Below are 15,920 nucleotides of genomic sequence, written 5' to 3' on the forward strand. Positions count from 1 at the left end.
AAGAAGAAGAAGAAGAGTGTGAGGTGTGGTATGAGGGAAGCCTAGGTGATCTTCTTTTCCGTGTACCTGTACAGGTGCCCTGCGCATCATAAATCCAGCATGTAGTGCCAGGTAAGAAGTATATTCTCGAAGATGATGCAGGTGTTTCTGAGTGAGATGGGACGTGAAGTGAATGGGAGGACCGTAAGGGAGTGGATGGTGCTGCTGCTGGGGCTGAGTGGAGAGACGAGTGGACGAGTGAGGCGGTGAAAGAGTTCTTGGAGAGCATGTGGCGTGCAAGATGTAGGCAGTAATATCGGTCAGTTTACGGTTTCACTCAACCAACGATTTTCTGACGTGGTTCATGTTTTTCTGGTGATAGATGTAGTGAATTGCACGATTTTGTACCACGTTTCCGTCGCAATGGCCGCTTCCCCCGCTCCCTTCAAAACAAATGTAGGCTATGCCTTTTCACTGGTGTTCTAATGTGATTCTGTTGATTTCTAGTCGACCTCATTTGAAATGCATATTAGTCGATTTCATGCTCCCCCACCCAAAAACCCCGTGTTCCCACAGGTCCCCAAGATCGTTCGGGCAAGGGATAGGCATAACTTGGAAAGAGGCATAACTCGAAAAGTAGACATTTGCGACGGAAATGAGGTACAAAGTCATGCAATTCACTACATCTATCACCAGAAAAACATGAACCACGTCAGAAAATCGTTGGTTGGGTGAACCCGTAAATTGTCCATAATATCTTGTCCCGAGTAATTGAAAACTGACTTTCTGTTTGTTTTGTTTTCCTTCACAGGAGCTGCCGATACAAAGGCCTGGCGGGGGAGAAATCTCAAGCCACCGGTGACATCAAGATCAAGCTTTCCCCAGGTAAAGTAAACTCGGTAGGCTCTTTTCATAGCACTTTTTTCTGATTTTGTGATGTGGTATTTATCTAGTGGCACACCCAGGCCACTCTGATGGTTGGCAATTTCTTCTGGTAGATTTTAGCGTACTCATCACTGGTGACCGTTGTTTGTGATGTAGTATACCCTATATCGTTACCGTTGATGAGGTTTCAGGCCCCGCTCCACTGCTATAGTCTGTTCGTAGCATGAAATTTGAAATTCAACACTCACATAGACCATATCAGTGCCACAGCCAACAGAACGCTGGGGTTCCTGAGGAGGAATTTACATAACTACACCTGACATTAAGCACATAGCTTATGACACACTTGTGAGACCAACACTGGAATACTGCTCCAGGGTGTGGGATCCTTACACACACAGAAACATTGATAGGTTAGAACAAATCAATACCAAGGCGGCAAGGTTCATTACAAACAATTACACTCGAACGCCTGGCATCACAACACGGATCAAACAACAGATAAACATGGAACCTCTTCACATACGCAGACAAGCACACAGACTTACACTTATGTTCAAGATCACAAACACTCATATTGACATTGACCCACAAACATACCTACACAACGCAAACAGTCAACGTACTCGTAACACACACATCCATAAATACCAAACATATAAGAACATAAGAACATAGGGAATCTGCAAGAGGCCGGGTGGCCTACACAGGGCAGCTCCAGAATCCCTCCCACTACTCACGATGGGTGAGGTATAGTTTCAGGGGTTACAGGTAGAGGCTTGATCCTCGTTATACCGGCGGTACTATGCACGCACCAGTACCCTGCCACCTTACTGCACCCACACCTCGCTGCCACCTGTCGTCTTCGTCCATGTAGCTATCCAGTCTACTCTTAAAACAAGCTATCGTCCCTGCACTAACTATGTGATTGCTGAGTCTATTCCATTCCCCCACCACCCTATTACTAAACCAATGCTTGCCTATATCTCTCCTAAATCTATACTTTTCTAATTTAAATCCATTACTGCGAGTTCTATCCTGCTGGCTAATTTTCAGTACTTTACTTACATCGCCTTTGTTGTAACCCTTGACCCATTTGAATACTTCTATCAGATCTCCCTGCACTCTTTGTCTTTCTAGTGAATGTAAGTTTAGATGTTTCATCCTATTTTAATATGGGAGGTTCCTCAGCCCCTGAATCATCTTGGTCATCCTCCTCTGAACTGATTCTAGCAAGTTGATGTCCATTCTGTAGTGTGGGCACCAAAACTGGAGAGCATAGTCTAAGTGTGGCCTAACTAATGCTAAATAGAGTCTGAGGATGACCTCTGCACTCCTGTTGGTTACCGTCCTGTTGATAAAGCCTTATACCCTGTTAGCCCTATTTCTCGCACTAATACGTTGCTTCCTTAGTTTTAAGTCAGAGTTCACTAACACTCCCAAATCCCTTTCACACTCAGACCTGCCTATCGGTGTGGAGTCTAAACTATACCCATGTAATGGGTTGCGTGTTCCTGCACTAAGTACGCTACACTTGGTGATGTTAAAATTCATCTGCCATTTCTCTGACCAAGCTGACAGTTTGTTGAGATCCTCCTGCAGTGCTCTAGCATCCTCCCCTGTCCTAATAGTGCGTCCTATTTTGGTATCATCTGCAAATTTACCTATGTCACTAGTTATCCCATTGTCTATGTCATTGATGTAGATAATGAATAAAAGCAGGCCTAAAACTGAACCTTGAGGAACCCCACTGGTAACATTACCCCATTCGGATTTTTTACCGTTAATGGTAACCCTCTGTTTCCTGTCACTAATCCACGTCTTAATACAATCAAATACCTTCCCTCTTATCCCATGAGCCCTGACTTTATTTAACAGTCTCTGGTGAGGTACCTTATCGAAGGCCTTACTAAAATCAAGATAAACCACATCATAGCTCTCATCTTGTCAGCTGCCTCGTATACTCTATTGTAAAAGGATAAAAGATTAGTGAGGCATGACTTTCCTTTAATAAACCCATGCTGTGAGTCGTGAATTAAATTATGTCTGTCAATATGGTCCCTAATACTATCAGCTATTATTGACTCAATCATTTTACCTATAACTGACGTCAAACTAATCAGCATTTTAGTCCTTCATAGAAGATTTGTCTCCCTTCTTAAATATTGGAATAACATGTGGCTGCCTCCATGAAACAGGCACCACCCCTGTGTCTAGTGATTTCCTAAATACTTCTGTTAACTGCCCACTTATTTCAGTTTTACATTCCTTTGTTACCCTGGGGAAAAGTTCATCTGGCCCTGGCGCCTTAGTGACTTTAAGTTTATCTATCTGCCTAATCACGAGCTCCCTACTTATGTTGATGTCGGTTAATTCTTCTACCTCTTCTCCCCTGTAGATCTGTTCTCCCTGAGGTATATCATCTAATCTTTCTTTGGTAAATACAGTTAAGAAATATCTATTTAACGCCTCGCTCATTTCCTCATCACTATCAATCAGTGATTCTCCTGACTTAAGCAGCCCTATCTTATCCCTAACCTTGGTCTTATAAAGCTGAAAGAAGCCCTTTGGATTGGTCTTTGCTTCCCTGGCAATTCTAATCTCATAATTACGTTTTGCCATACGTGTGTTCTTCTTTACTGCTCTAGCTAAATCGTTGTAACTATCCCTTAGGTGACTAACACTGATGCATACAAGCACTCATACTTTCCACGCACCATACGTGACTGGAACAGCCTCCCTCATCAGATTTTAGACTGCAATACAATAGACTCATTCAGAAGACAAATACACAATCACTTGTCACCACAACACACCAACACTTAACAATTACACTTGATTCACTTACCTCCCCTGCACACCCGGCTCCCCCGTCCCCCCAACAGCCAACAAATATGTGTGTTATGCACCTGTTCGGGTGCCCTGCACATCATATATCCAGATCCAGATCCAGATGAAGTCGGTTCAAGGTGTGGCACATTCTGGAATTCCCATGAGTGCGGCGCTGCCAGTTCGACCGCCAATTATCAGATTAGCACTCTCCCTACCTACCCACCCACAACCCACCTGTTTATCTCTCCCTCTCTCCTTCTCGACCCGGGGGAGGGACCTAAGGGGACATGCCGACCACCACCACCACCATAACGTGGCAACATGGGAAAAAATCGCTGCCACATGTCATAGAATTTATACAAATCGTTGTTATAATCCTAAACATCGACACTCATTGTACTATGTAGTTTCCTTTACTATATATAGAATATATAAAATATCAATTTTAAACAGCACATGGATGGGAAATAAGAGAGAGAGACGCATGTACGAAGGTTGATTTGGCAGCATGGCTAGAGGTAAACGACGATACCAGCTCCACCCTGAACGGACTTTATGCTCTGAACAGAATATAGTGCGCTCTGCGAGGGCCGCCAACAATTACAATGTTAGCCTCAATAATAATCCTCGATGCACTTATTCTCAAACGTTGTAGCGAGTGAGCGAGTCTTAAGTTGCTTTCATGAATAGTCTACTGATGTCCTTGGCATTATCTTAGTCACTTAGCCGTGTTTAGGTTTGTACTAATACCAATATCTTCCCTTTTCATAGTATCACAAATATCCATTGGTTCAGTTTTTATATGTCTGATATTTTCTTTATAGTATCAAATTAAATATCCAACGATTATTTCCAACTCACTGAACACTTATCACACAATTTATCTTCGAGTACAAACACTAATTAATTAATAGCCATGATTGGTTATGTTACGAATTCTCTCAATTTCAGTCTGAAGGACTACACAACACTGCTCATTTTGGGGCTTCTCCATTGCTCTTAGCAGTACAGTTTGCCTCAAGATGGCCGTATCTGTGATAAGATATAATTGCATGGTACGGTATCTGTCTCTCACTGTGTATATTCCCCATTCTAATTTTTAACTTATCGTGATTCTTGTAAATCAGCTCTCACAGTTGGGTCGCACCTCAAAATGTAGTGCATCGTGCAGCCAGCTGCAGGCTTGCTAAAAATAAGTTCAATTTTATTCTCAACATTCTGAATTGTGTGTAAGAACTCATTGGGGTCTAAGATGGTCTCCTTTATTTTTTCCTTGGTCTCCTCTTTATGCACATTGCATATCATGATCATTGGTTTCATCTTTCCAACACTCTTGATACTAATTTGCTTAACAGACTCCAATTTTTGAGCAGCCTCATCCCTTGTGTTTTTGTCAAAGTTCATGACAATAATACCTCCATTTGTGAATCTTGAATTAGTTATTTGAATGCCATTCAGTGCCTGGGAGATTTCATCTTTCATATCTGTTGCCTTCTTTTCCTGGGTAGAAGCTTTCACAACTAGGAGATTCTTCTTGACTTTCCTGCCTCTCTTCACTACCTCAGCCCAACTGGATTTAGCATTCTCAGCACGAAGTGCATCAATAACTGATCCCAGCTCCTCCTGCACCTTCTCAGCCCTTGATTCAACCTTATCTTTAACCACAGATATTTCTTTAGATAATTCTTGCTTGAATTCATCCAATTTTTCCACAATGCTGGTAGCCAGATACGTACTCTTTATGGAGGCATGGGGTGCATATCCAATTTATTTTAGGTATATTATCCTGCTTGATCCCAGACAAATAAGCACACTTCACATGACACCACCTAGGACACAAACAGCATCCACTCCACTTCTCGCCTGAGAATTCCACACAAACATAACACAAATCCCCCAGTCCCTTGGCCCTGACAGCCATGTCAACACTTTCTGTGTGGAGCTAGATAGACGCAACACACATCCGCTCAGGACCATGACCACTCACTCACGAGTTGCAGGATTGGAGAATAGAATAGCTTTGGTCATTTCTTTACTCTCAAGTTGCTTATACACACCAGCAGACATCAGAGGGTAGGAGTAAGTAAGCAGTGTAAGAGCAGAATATTCACAAGTGGCATAACGAAATAATACTGATTCTTTATATAGTTACTGGCGTGGTGGTGATGGCTCAAGTGTCTTTGGAAAGTCTCATGAAAGCTGTGCTGAGATTCAAACTAAAGTCATAAAAGTCATCAGTAAAAAGATCAGCACATGTGATCATTTCGGTATAAGGCATCAACAAGGCAGATAATCAGATAATTCCTACCTATCACATATAGTGTAAGTTTTGTCATTCTGAATCTTTTGTTTCCCATGTATGTTTCTCGCAAATTGATAGTCACGAAATTAGGGAGTTATTCTGTTTACCACATTTTGACAGCAGGACGGGTCAGGATAGATCAGATTTATTGTAATAAATTTAAGGTCAGATCAAGTTAGGCATTTAGTTTAGTCAGATTAGTTACCTTTAATTGTTTTCATCATGTAGGAGTGATACGCTTTGCACTGAACCTACAACCCTCCTTAAGGTCACTTAAGACATAATAACGTAACCTAATGGAGTGACTCCACTCCTCTGACCCTCTTGTCTTTCCTGGCCATTACCGTTACCATTGATGCGGTTTCAGGCCCCAATCCACTGCAGCACAGTGCTCCACAGGGCTGTCAACATTATAATAATAATGTTAGCACTGAAAGTTGTCCTCTGTCTTCATGTTTGTAAGGTTGTAGGATTTAGTGAATAAGTGAGTCTTCAGTGCTGTCTTCAAGGTTGCCAGATTACCACTGTTCTTAACATCCTCGGGTAACCCATTACCGAGCCTTGGGGCACTTCTCAAATGCTCTGAAACCCAGTTTCAGGTTAACTTTGGGCTCATAGAGTCTATATTGTTCTGCACTGTTTCAGTGACATAGCAGTGTCCAGATTAAATTCCTGTAGTAAATTTCTCATATATCAAGGTTTACCAAGTACTGTTGCTTGGTGAGTCAAGACACTTATTTTGTAGACTATTCGTGCCTTAATGGGCAGCCAATTTAAGTCTATAAGTGTAGGTGTTATTCTCTTGCATGGCAGCAGACCCTTTATTACCCTTGCAGCTTTGTTCATGACTAGTTGTAGTTTCCTCAGCAGATATTTAGGGAGGCCATAATAAAGTGAATTACAATAATCCAGCTTTCTAGTTACATGGTAGCCTGCTGTTCTCACCACCTGGTTGATCTGTTCTTTGAAAGATAGAGTACAACCAGTTATCACACCTAGGTCTTTGACTGTCTTTTTTACAGTCATAGTGCCATCATTAGTCCAAAGAGTGGAGATATCGAGCCTCCTGAGATCCTTGTTCTTCCCCACCATCAGGCATTCAGCTTTGTCCTCATTCAGCTTCAATTGCTTAGAATTCATCCATTTCCCAACATCATCCATAATTCTGTTCAGTTTATCTTCACTGTTTTCCACGTCACTCAGCGACAGATAGAGCTGTGTATCATTGGCATACAGTTTAAAGTCAACTCCATGCTTTCTCAACATATGTGGCCATTAGGCATATTATGGTTATCATTTATTTGGACAGCAAGTGAGGCCTCAAAGCACTCGCGTGACTAAATGCTATCAAATGGAAGAAAAAATAGGAAGTGGCAATAAAGGAAATAAGTCCCATTTTGATATCCAGCAGGAAGCTTAGGTACTAACTAATGAAGAATTGCATCACGCCTCAATGGCGTAGGTGTTGCCATGCCTAGATACAAATGCAAGGACCCACATTAAAGTTTCAGCCTGGGTAGTCAATGCACATCCTACCCATCTGTTTTTTCTCCCATTTGGCATTTGGGTTGGTCATTAAATGTGTAGCCTAGGTAAACCTGGGTAAGGTAAACTGTGGTAACCTGGATGTCACATTCACCCTGTATATATATCCAAGGGTAATTCATGGTTCCTCACCCACCACAGGCTCAAGGGCCAGTGAGACAGTGATTAATACTGAGGCCACACACAGCTATAGTTTACATCTGTAGTGCTGAGACACACCTGATAGGCAAGCCTCCCATAACTTACTCAACGAGGGGGGTATCTCTTTGGCCAACTTGTTAAAAAGCGGCTTTCCCGTCTCGCTGGTCGCGGGTTCAATCCCCAGCATTGGCAAAACCTTTCCTTACTTAGATTAATTTCTCGTGTGTTTTGTTACACGCTGTGTTTATGTGGAGTTCTAGGGAGTAGAAATTCAGTGCGTTACACTGGTGGCACATTGGTGGGCATCCTCTCCTGTGATTCTGTTGTCTCCCTAAAGGGGTAACGGGGAGAGTGATGGCCCATGGTCTCTGAAGAGTTCATAGAAAATGGGAAGTTTTTGGGACAAACACACAGAAATTAATCTAGATAGGGATGGGGAACCATGTAGTGCTGACACACAGCTGATGGGCGAGCCTCCCATAACTCACTCAACGAGTGGGTGACCTCTTTGGCCAACTAGTTAAGGAGTGCCTTTCCCATCTCGATGGTCATGGGTTTGATCCCCAGCTCCGGCAAAACCTTTTCTTGTCTAGATTAATTTCTCGTGCATTTTGTTACATGCTGTGTTTGTGTGGGAGTTGTAGTAGTGTGAAATTCAGGGCGTTACACATCCACAACTTTACCTTTTGACTTACCATATTTATCTTGGCAGAACTGGTTCAGGAACCAATTTCTGGGCATCCCTCCTTTCTGCCATTTGCCGTAACCTTTTCAATGATACCAGAGAAAAATACACAGTTTTTTGTGTTCATAAATTTGTGATGAATTTATATGGCAAAAATTGTGTGTAAGAACTTGTTTATGGTTTCTCAGTTTCTTGTCATAAATGTCCTCCACTTCCTTGATTATTTGTGCCACCTACATAAATAAAGTAACAATGTACCCCAACTTGTCAGGAGAATGACCGGATGCATATTGGGAAGTGTCACAAGTACTGTAATTGCGGGAACTGTAGCTACTTGTGAGAAGAGTGAATTTACTGTACTCTAAGAACCATCTAGTAGTCTATTACTGTTTCTTATTATTGCCCCATGTCTGTTGACTCTGGTATCTAACAGGTGTTTGTGTGAACCCGAGACAGCTAAGTCTTCCTGTGGCTCGGGGCAAGATGGGCATGATATTAACAGCGAGAGGGATTGTCACTACCCATCATATATTGCCACTTCTCTTGAGTCATGGCTCTTTATGGCACTCATTCGCTGTATGGTGTTCTGAAGACCCTCCCTGAAACAAGAACTCTGCACATCCACCACAACTATGCCAATCAATCTCAAGGGCATGGCACTTGCTGGCTGTGTTGTCAAGATGCTGCTCAACTAAGGAACTCTTCATGGCATCTACTGCTGCTATGATACTTTGAAGGCAAGTTCCAGTTCTGTCAACATCATAAGCCCCATCCACACTCAGGCAGTGGCAGTCACAAGTTAAATCCATCATTGTACACTCTTTGACAACTTTGATGAGCAAACCAGTTGATATTTTGTGCTCATGGTTAATCAGTCATGTAAGTCCCAAGATTGCCACAAAGTGTGTAATAACAGAGTTACTGCTCTGGGCACTGCCTGATGGTATGGATGGGGCTGTAGGTCTCTAAAGTTGAGCTGTCAACACCCATTTCAGGTGATGCTTTCAAAACTTTCCATATACTAGGCACTGTAGGCAGCTATGTTTTGTATGTCATGTGCTGCTAAACTTGGAGTGCAGTATAATATGAATGATAGTTTGATTTGAGTGATAATCAAAATATTGGGTAGGTAGTAATTTGTATTTGTTTCTTTTTCCAATGGTCTGTTCTCTCACTAGTGGCCCTGGGTGGCCATGACCGAAGTGTCTTTAACTCTCCCAGCACCAGTGTAGGAGAATATATGCTTGAAAATGTGAGGACTTCATTGTGTGCACGCACTGGTGCCCAGCGCAATATGAGGTGCACGATTCATTCACTTTTTGCTGCACCAAGCCCATCACACTGCCGCATCCCCCAGGCCTTCCCAACTCTTGGTATCCTGCCTCTGAGCAGCTTGCACAAGCCTCTCTCTCACACTCAGTTACCCTAGCAACATGAGAGGGAAGTTATTTCACCATGCATTGGTTTACACCTGACCGTATACCTACTTCTTGGCTTTCATATTTTGAGCAAACTTTCCCCACTTTTGATCAGTCTTTTATTTTTTATTTTTATTTTTATATATATATTCTCATTTCCATTCAAAGAACAGTTAAAAATTCCTTGATTTAGCTATCCAGTCACTGAATCAGCTTGCTAACCTGTTGCCCATCAAAATTCAACAGCTCCACTGCTTTGCTCACAGCACAAGAGCACAGTTATTGATGCCAGACATAGCATAATATGTTGGCCTCCTAACACTTGTGCACAATGCCCGTCTCCATATATTCTAGAGTTTCCAGTTATTCTACTACACCGACACTCCCTCTCAGTACACTCTATTTCTTGATTACCAACTCCTGTCTTTTCAATACTTGTTCACTCTACTGATCCATTTCTCTCATGGTATCCTTTGGATATCTCTTCCTCAGTCCTGTCCTCATATATTTTTTTCATAAAGTCATTCTTATGTGCCATAGCTATGACCTTGGTATTTGCTGCACTATGATCAATACCTCAATCATTCTTGTTCCATGTCCAAACTACAGAGTGCCATGCTTCACACATTCAACCACCACAATCCACACCCTCAACTGCCACACCCATGCCAAATCTTTCATGGTTTCATTGCTCTGACCTACACTTAGCATCCCACCTCTTGAACAGCACACAGAAGCCTCTCTCTCACATTGTTACCCCAGCAGCATGATATAGGAAGGTTATGTCGCCTTGCAATTCTTGGCCCTTGGCTGCATACCTACTTCTATGAAGAGGCGAATTGATGCCTTTGGTAATAAGTCTCTACACAGAATCAATGTATATCACTAGATTGATTTTGTGTTGAATCAACAATAACTCTGAGAATGAATTGAGGCCTATTATTTTCATAGTATATGAACACTAACTCTTATTATATAGACATGTAGCATACCACCCAGAAATTGAACCTCCTTGCCAGTCATTTCTGTAAGAGATAATCAAAGGTGCAGAAAGTTAAGGAAACCACTACAAAGCTCATCGCTTGAACAAGTTGATGGATCTTGCCATGAGGTACTTAGGATGGGATGGTGGCCTGCATGGAGACTTGCTTGGAGGGACCCCATTCATAGTGTGGATGAGGGGATGCACCCCCACCCAGTTGATTTATTTTGTTTTCCAGATATTTTGCTGATATATTCTTACCAAAATCCTCATATACTCTCTCTCTTTACTCTCTAACCAATATTTCCAAGTGTCTTACAGACACTCACCTTAATTACAAAAAAGCCAACTCAGAATCTTTCATAATGGAAACAGAACATTTTGAAACATTCAACACCACACTCATTATAAACATTAATGATGCTGTACACACATTTAGCACCATTATTGAAAACCCAGACAAAAAATGCATCCCAAGAGGCAACAAAAGAAGACACAACCCAACTTCACATCAGAAATTGATGGCCTCATCAGACAACACAATACATTAAAATACTCCCCAACGCCTCATACATAGGAAACTATACAACAATTACAAGCACTTAACACACAAATCAACAACAGAATCCTAGAACAGCAAACACTAAGCTGGCACAACTATGTCCAAACACTTGATCACAAAACAAACATTGCTGAATACAAACATTAAACAGCAGCACACTGTCTAACAGCTACACCACACAATCACACAGACACCATACCCTCAAGCAAACAACAAGCAAAGATTCTCATTAACCTTTTCTCTAAAGTTAGTCACCTATTCCCACACCAGAAGACTCGTGGATCATCCGATGCAAAAGACAGTTCCGTATTGACCCAGTCTACAGTCCCTTCACCTTCATCCAAACAAAACACATTATACACAACTTCAAACATTCATCTGCCTTTGGTCCAGATAAAATTAGTAACACACACTTCATTCACCTGGGACCTCAAGGCATTCAAGCACTCACTAAAATATCAAACTACAGTTATGCACACAACATGATACTCAACATCTGGAAGCATGGTATCATAATCACCATTCCCAAACCCAACAAAGACCCACACTACCCTCATCACACTGCCCTGTCACCCTCCTTTGCACTCCTTCAAAGGTTACAGAATGCCTAATACTCCACATCACTACACCCCACATCCCCTTGGCCACAGTACAACATGGCTCTCGACCACTCCACTCCACTCCCCTCCACAAACTCCCTTCTCACAAACCACAGTGTCTTTAAAGGCATCAACTCGGCTCAACCACACCACAGAACACTCCTAGCAACACTCAATATTAGTAAAGCATATGGTGTCATACCCCGACGCAACCTCACAAATAAAATTCTCAACACAAACATGCATAACACCAAAACATGGCTGGGCAACCATCTAGCAGCATTCTAGCTGGTAGGTATGCACATGTCACTTTTGCCGGACAGTCATCAAACACAAGAAACTTCCCAAACAGAATCCCATAAGGATCCGTCTTATCACCCTCACTCTCTGATCTGTACATGCACGACCTACCCACACCCAACACACCACAAATACAGATTGCTTGATACGCAGATGACATAAGACTTACAAGTATACATATACCAAAACGCAAACACTGCCACACAAATCCTTCAGCCATACCTAAACACCTTATTGCAATGGCTCACCACAAATAGACTACAACTAGCCCCAACAAAATCCACAGTCATCCTCCTCACTAACTGGAATACAGAATACAGACATATCCCACACCTTACCATAAACAACACTCCCCTAACACACGCACATACACCCAAAATTCTTGGTGTCACATACAATACATCAGTCATTTAAACAGCATATTACAAACATTAAAAACAAGTTAACACCCCGATGAAATACCCTGAAATCACTTGCCCATACAACATTTGGACACAACAAAGACACCACTACCACAGTATACAAACAATATGCTCAGTGATTTACTATGCCAGCCCTGCATGGGCTCCTAACCTTGCTGAAACCCACCTCAACACCTTACAGACCATTCAGAACAAAGCCTTAAAGATAATCACAGGGCACACAGCTACCACACCTACAGATCACCTACACCATGAAACCAAAGTCCTCAAAGTAAAGGATCACCTTGACATGAGAGGCTCACAAACTCTTGTGGCAGGCACTGCAAGCTAACACCACTCATTACACTACATGACAGAACACATGACTTACACCAAGAAACATCAAAACAACACCCCAGATATTATGCACAAATACTGTCAACACTTCCACCCCAAACCAGCTTCCAGAAACATACCCATATCCAAATCACTCATCAATCTATCTAGTCACTCAAAGACAACACTGCTGCATGCCCATCCACCAGAAATCCATCCCTCAGAATCCCTCCTCGCCCATCAAGACCGTCCACCCAGCAAGACTGCGGTGTGGCACCATCCAGGCTTTCTGAGTTATTAGAAGAGGCTGGAAAACTCCATCTTGGACACCAGCCTTGATTATAACATAACACCTCATACTATAAAACACATTATGGAGGACTGGACAGCACACAATCACTTAGCCAACAAGACTAAAACCGGCAAAAGCCTGGTTACAACTGTGGCCTTCCGGAGGGGCTCAGTGATGCTCAGACAGACAGCATGAAGAGCCTCAACAACAACAGTGTCTTACTTTTTATACTTTCTCTCTCTCACTTCTACTTACAGATTTTTACACACGAGGATACACAACAATATAAAAAAAGATTACAAGAGACCAGATGGCCTACAATGGCAGCTCCTGAGAATGGGTTAATCAATAGGGGCATACACCCGGGGGATGCACCACCATCCATATATATATTTAACCTTCATTTACAGTTTTCAATCATGTTTGCCCCAACTACATACCTGCTCAGTTTGTTCCACCCATCCACCACCCTGTTCATGAAACAGTTTTTGCCTATTACTTTCCTGAACTTGAATTTATTCAACATAGTCATTGTTGCATGTTCCTACATCAGTTTTTAACATAAGTACATCACTTGAATTGCTCTTATTAATCCCTATATTCCAGCTGAAAACCTCAATTAAATATCTATACAGTCTGTGTGTTTCCAAAGAATATAAGTTCAGTCTCTTCAGTATTTCTTTGTACAGTATGTTCCTAAGTCCTTGAATCATTTAGTCATTCTTCTCTGTATTCCCTCAAGAGAATCTATATCTTTATTATAAAAGGGACACTAAAACTGTACAGCATGATCCGTGTGTTGCCTAACCAAATACAACTTAAGGATAACTTCTGAGTGTCAGTTGGTTATGCTTCTAGAAAGATAAACAAAGACTATTGCTCCTCCAAGGAGCAATGGTTAGCATACCTAACCATTAATCTGTAGGCCCAGGTTCAAGTTCCATCCCAAGCAGTCAATGTGCACCTCACCCAGCTGTTCATCCTCCCTTTTGAACTGGTCAATAAATGGGTACTGGAGACATCCTGTGGAAGGTAAACTGTGGCAATCCTGGACTTCGCACTGGCCTGTGTCCCAGGGTATCGGGTTCTTCCCACCACAGGCTCAAAGGGCCAATGCAAAAAAGATGAGCACCACAGCAAAGTGCAGCTATAGCATATGCACCTAATTTTACCTTTACCTTATACTCTGTATAGTTTCTGATGGTAATACAGTAATTTCTGGGTCAAATATAACAGCTTACATGCACACCTAAATCCTTGTCACAGCTGGAGTGGCCGAGAGCTGTGTTATTTAATGTGGAATTATTTGGGGGGTTTATTTCTTTCAACATTTAAGGCAATGCGTTTGTCAATGTTGAACTGTATCGTCTGTTTGTTGTTACACTCATACAAACCTTTCTTGCAGATCATTTATCCTCAACTGCTTCTTCTACCTCATCTGTCCACCATGCATTCTATTTCCATCCCCTTTAATACACCCTATTCCCAACTGCTTCCTAAGTTGCCCTTGTCACTGAAATTTTTAAAATCTCAAGCACCTCACTCGTTCCAGCACTGTTATGTTCCTAATCACGCTCTTTTAAGTAATTCACCTTCCTTCTGTACATCTGCCTGTAGTTACTGTCATAGTCATTCATTTGCCATTCCCTTCTTTCCCATCTATCTCTCATCCTTACTTTTGCTACTGCAAAGTAGTCCTAGTCATTACATTCCTCTACTAAATTGCATTTAATAATCCAACACTCCCGCTCCTCACACTCAATCTCTTGCCTACCAACTCCCTTCAGTGCTCATCCACAATGAGCATCCATTTCATCAGTGGTTTCCCCCATGATACCATTTCCCTCAAGTCATTTTCATTCACTCAACAAATTCATCCTCGTTTATTCTTCTTATCACATCTCTTACTAAATCAGCTTCCTCGAGGCTGGGCGTTCTGTACCGTCTCCGCCAGTTCTTCTGCCCCGCACAGTTGCTGTCCATTTACAGGGGCCTTGTCCGCCCTCGTATGGAGTGTGCATCTCATGTGTGGGGGAGGTCCACTCACACAGCTCTCCTTGACAGAGTGGAATCAAAGGCTCTTTGTCTCATTAGCTCTCCTCCTCATACTGATAGTCTTCTACCTCTCAAATTCCGCCGCCATGTTGCCTCTCTTTCTATCTTCTATCGATATTTTCATACTGACTGCTCTTCTGAACTTGCTAACTGCATGCCTCCCCCCCTCCCACAGCCCCGCTGCACAAGACTTTCTACTCATGCTCATCCCTATACTGTCCAAACCCCTTATGCAAGAGTTAACCAGCATTTTCATTCTTTCATCCCTCACGCTGGTAAACTCTGGAACAATCTTCCTTCATCTGTACTTCCTCCTGCTGATGACTATTCTTCACCCATTCAATTACTCCACAGTCCACTCCCCTTGCTGTCACACTCATACCAAAACTGAAACACATCCTTATTCATTTTTATCATGAGTTCACATCATCTTTTAGAGTAGTATATATAGTAAAGTATCATTATTATCTATTCTTATTTTGTCCTTTATTTTGCAGGAATACATGAAGCTGAGATGGAAGGAAGGCTGCATAAGATAGGACTTTGATCCTCAGCTGTATGGTGGTTGGATGGCAGGCAGCCGACAGGTACGTAGAGGCAGCTGAT

At 42.2% G+C, this 15,920-nt stretch overlaps 1 long non-coding RNA gene across 3 annotated transcripts in view; it reads left to right on the forward strand.

Annotated features, from left to right (window-relative positions):
• Positions 1-15,920, forward strand: part of LOC127001772 (uncharacterized) — a 21,874-nt gene continuing 5,954 nt past the window's right edge. The window contains exons 1-4 of one of the 3 annotated variants that reach the window (XR_007755443.1): positions 1-111; positions 791-864; positions 4,648-4,751; positions 15,812-15,901. This is a non-coding gene — a long non-coding RNA (uncharacterized LOC127001772). Of the gene's footprint in view, positions 112-790; positions 879-4,647; positions 4,752-15,811; positions 15,902-15,920 lie in introns of all 3 variants that reach the window. The other 2 variants (XR_007755442.1, XR_007755441.1) reach the window with 2 other exon arrangements.

This window comes from Eriocheir sinensis, chromosome 21, assembly GCF_024679095.1.
Source record: "Eriocheir sinensis breed Jianghai 21 chromosome 21, ASM2467909v1, whole genome shotgun sequence".
Taxonomy (NCBI): Eukaryota; Metazoa; Arthropoda; class Malacostraca; order Decapoda; family Varunidae; genus Eriocheir; species Eriocheir sinensis.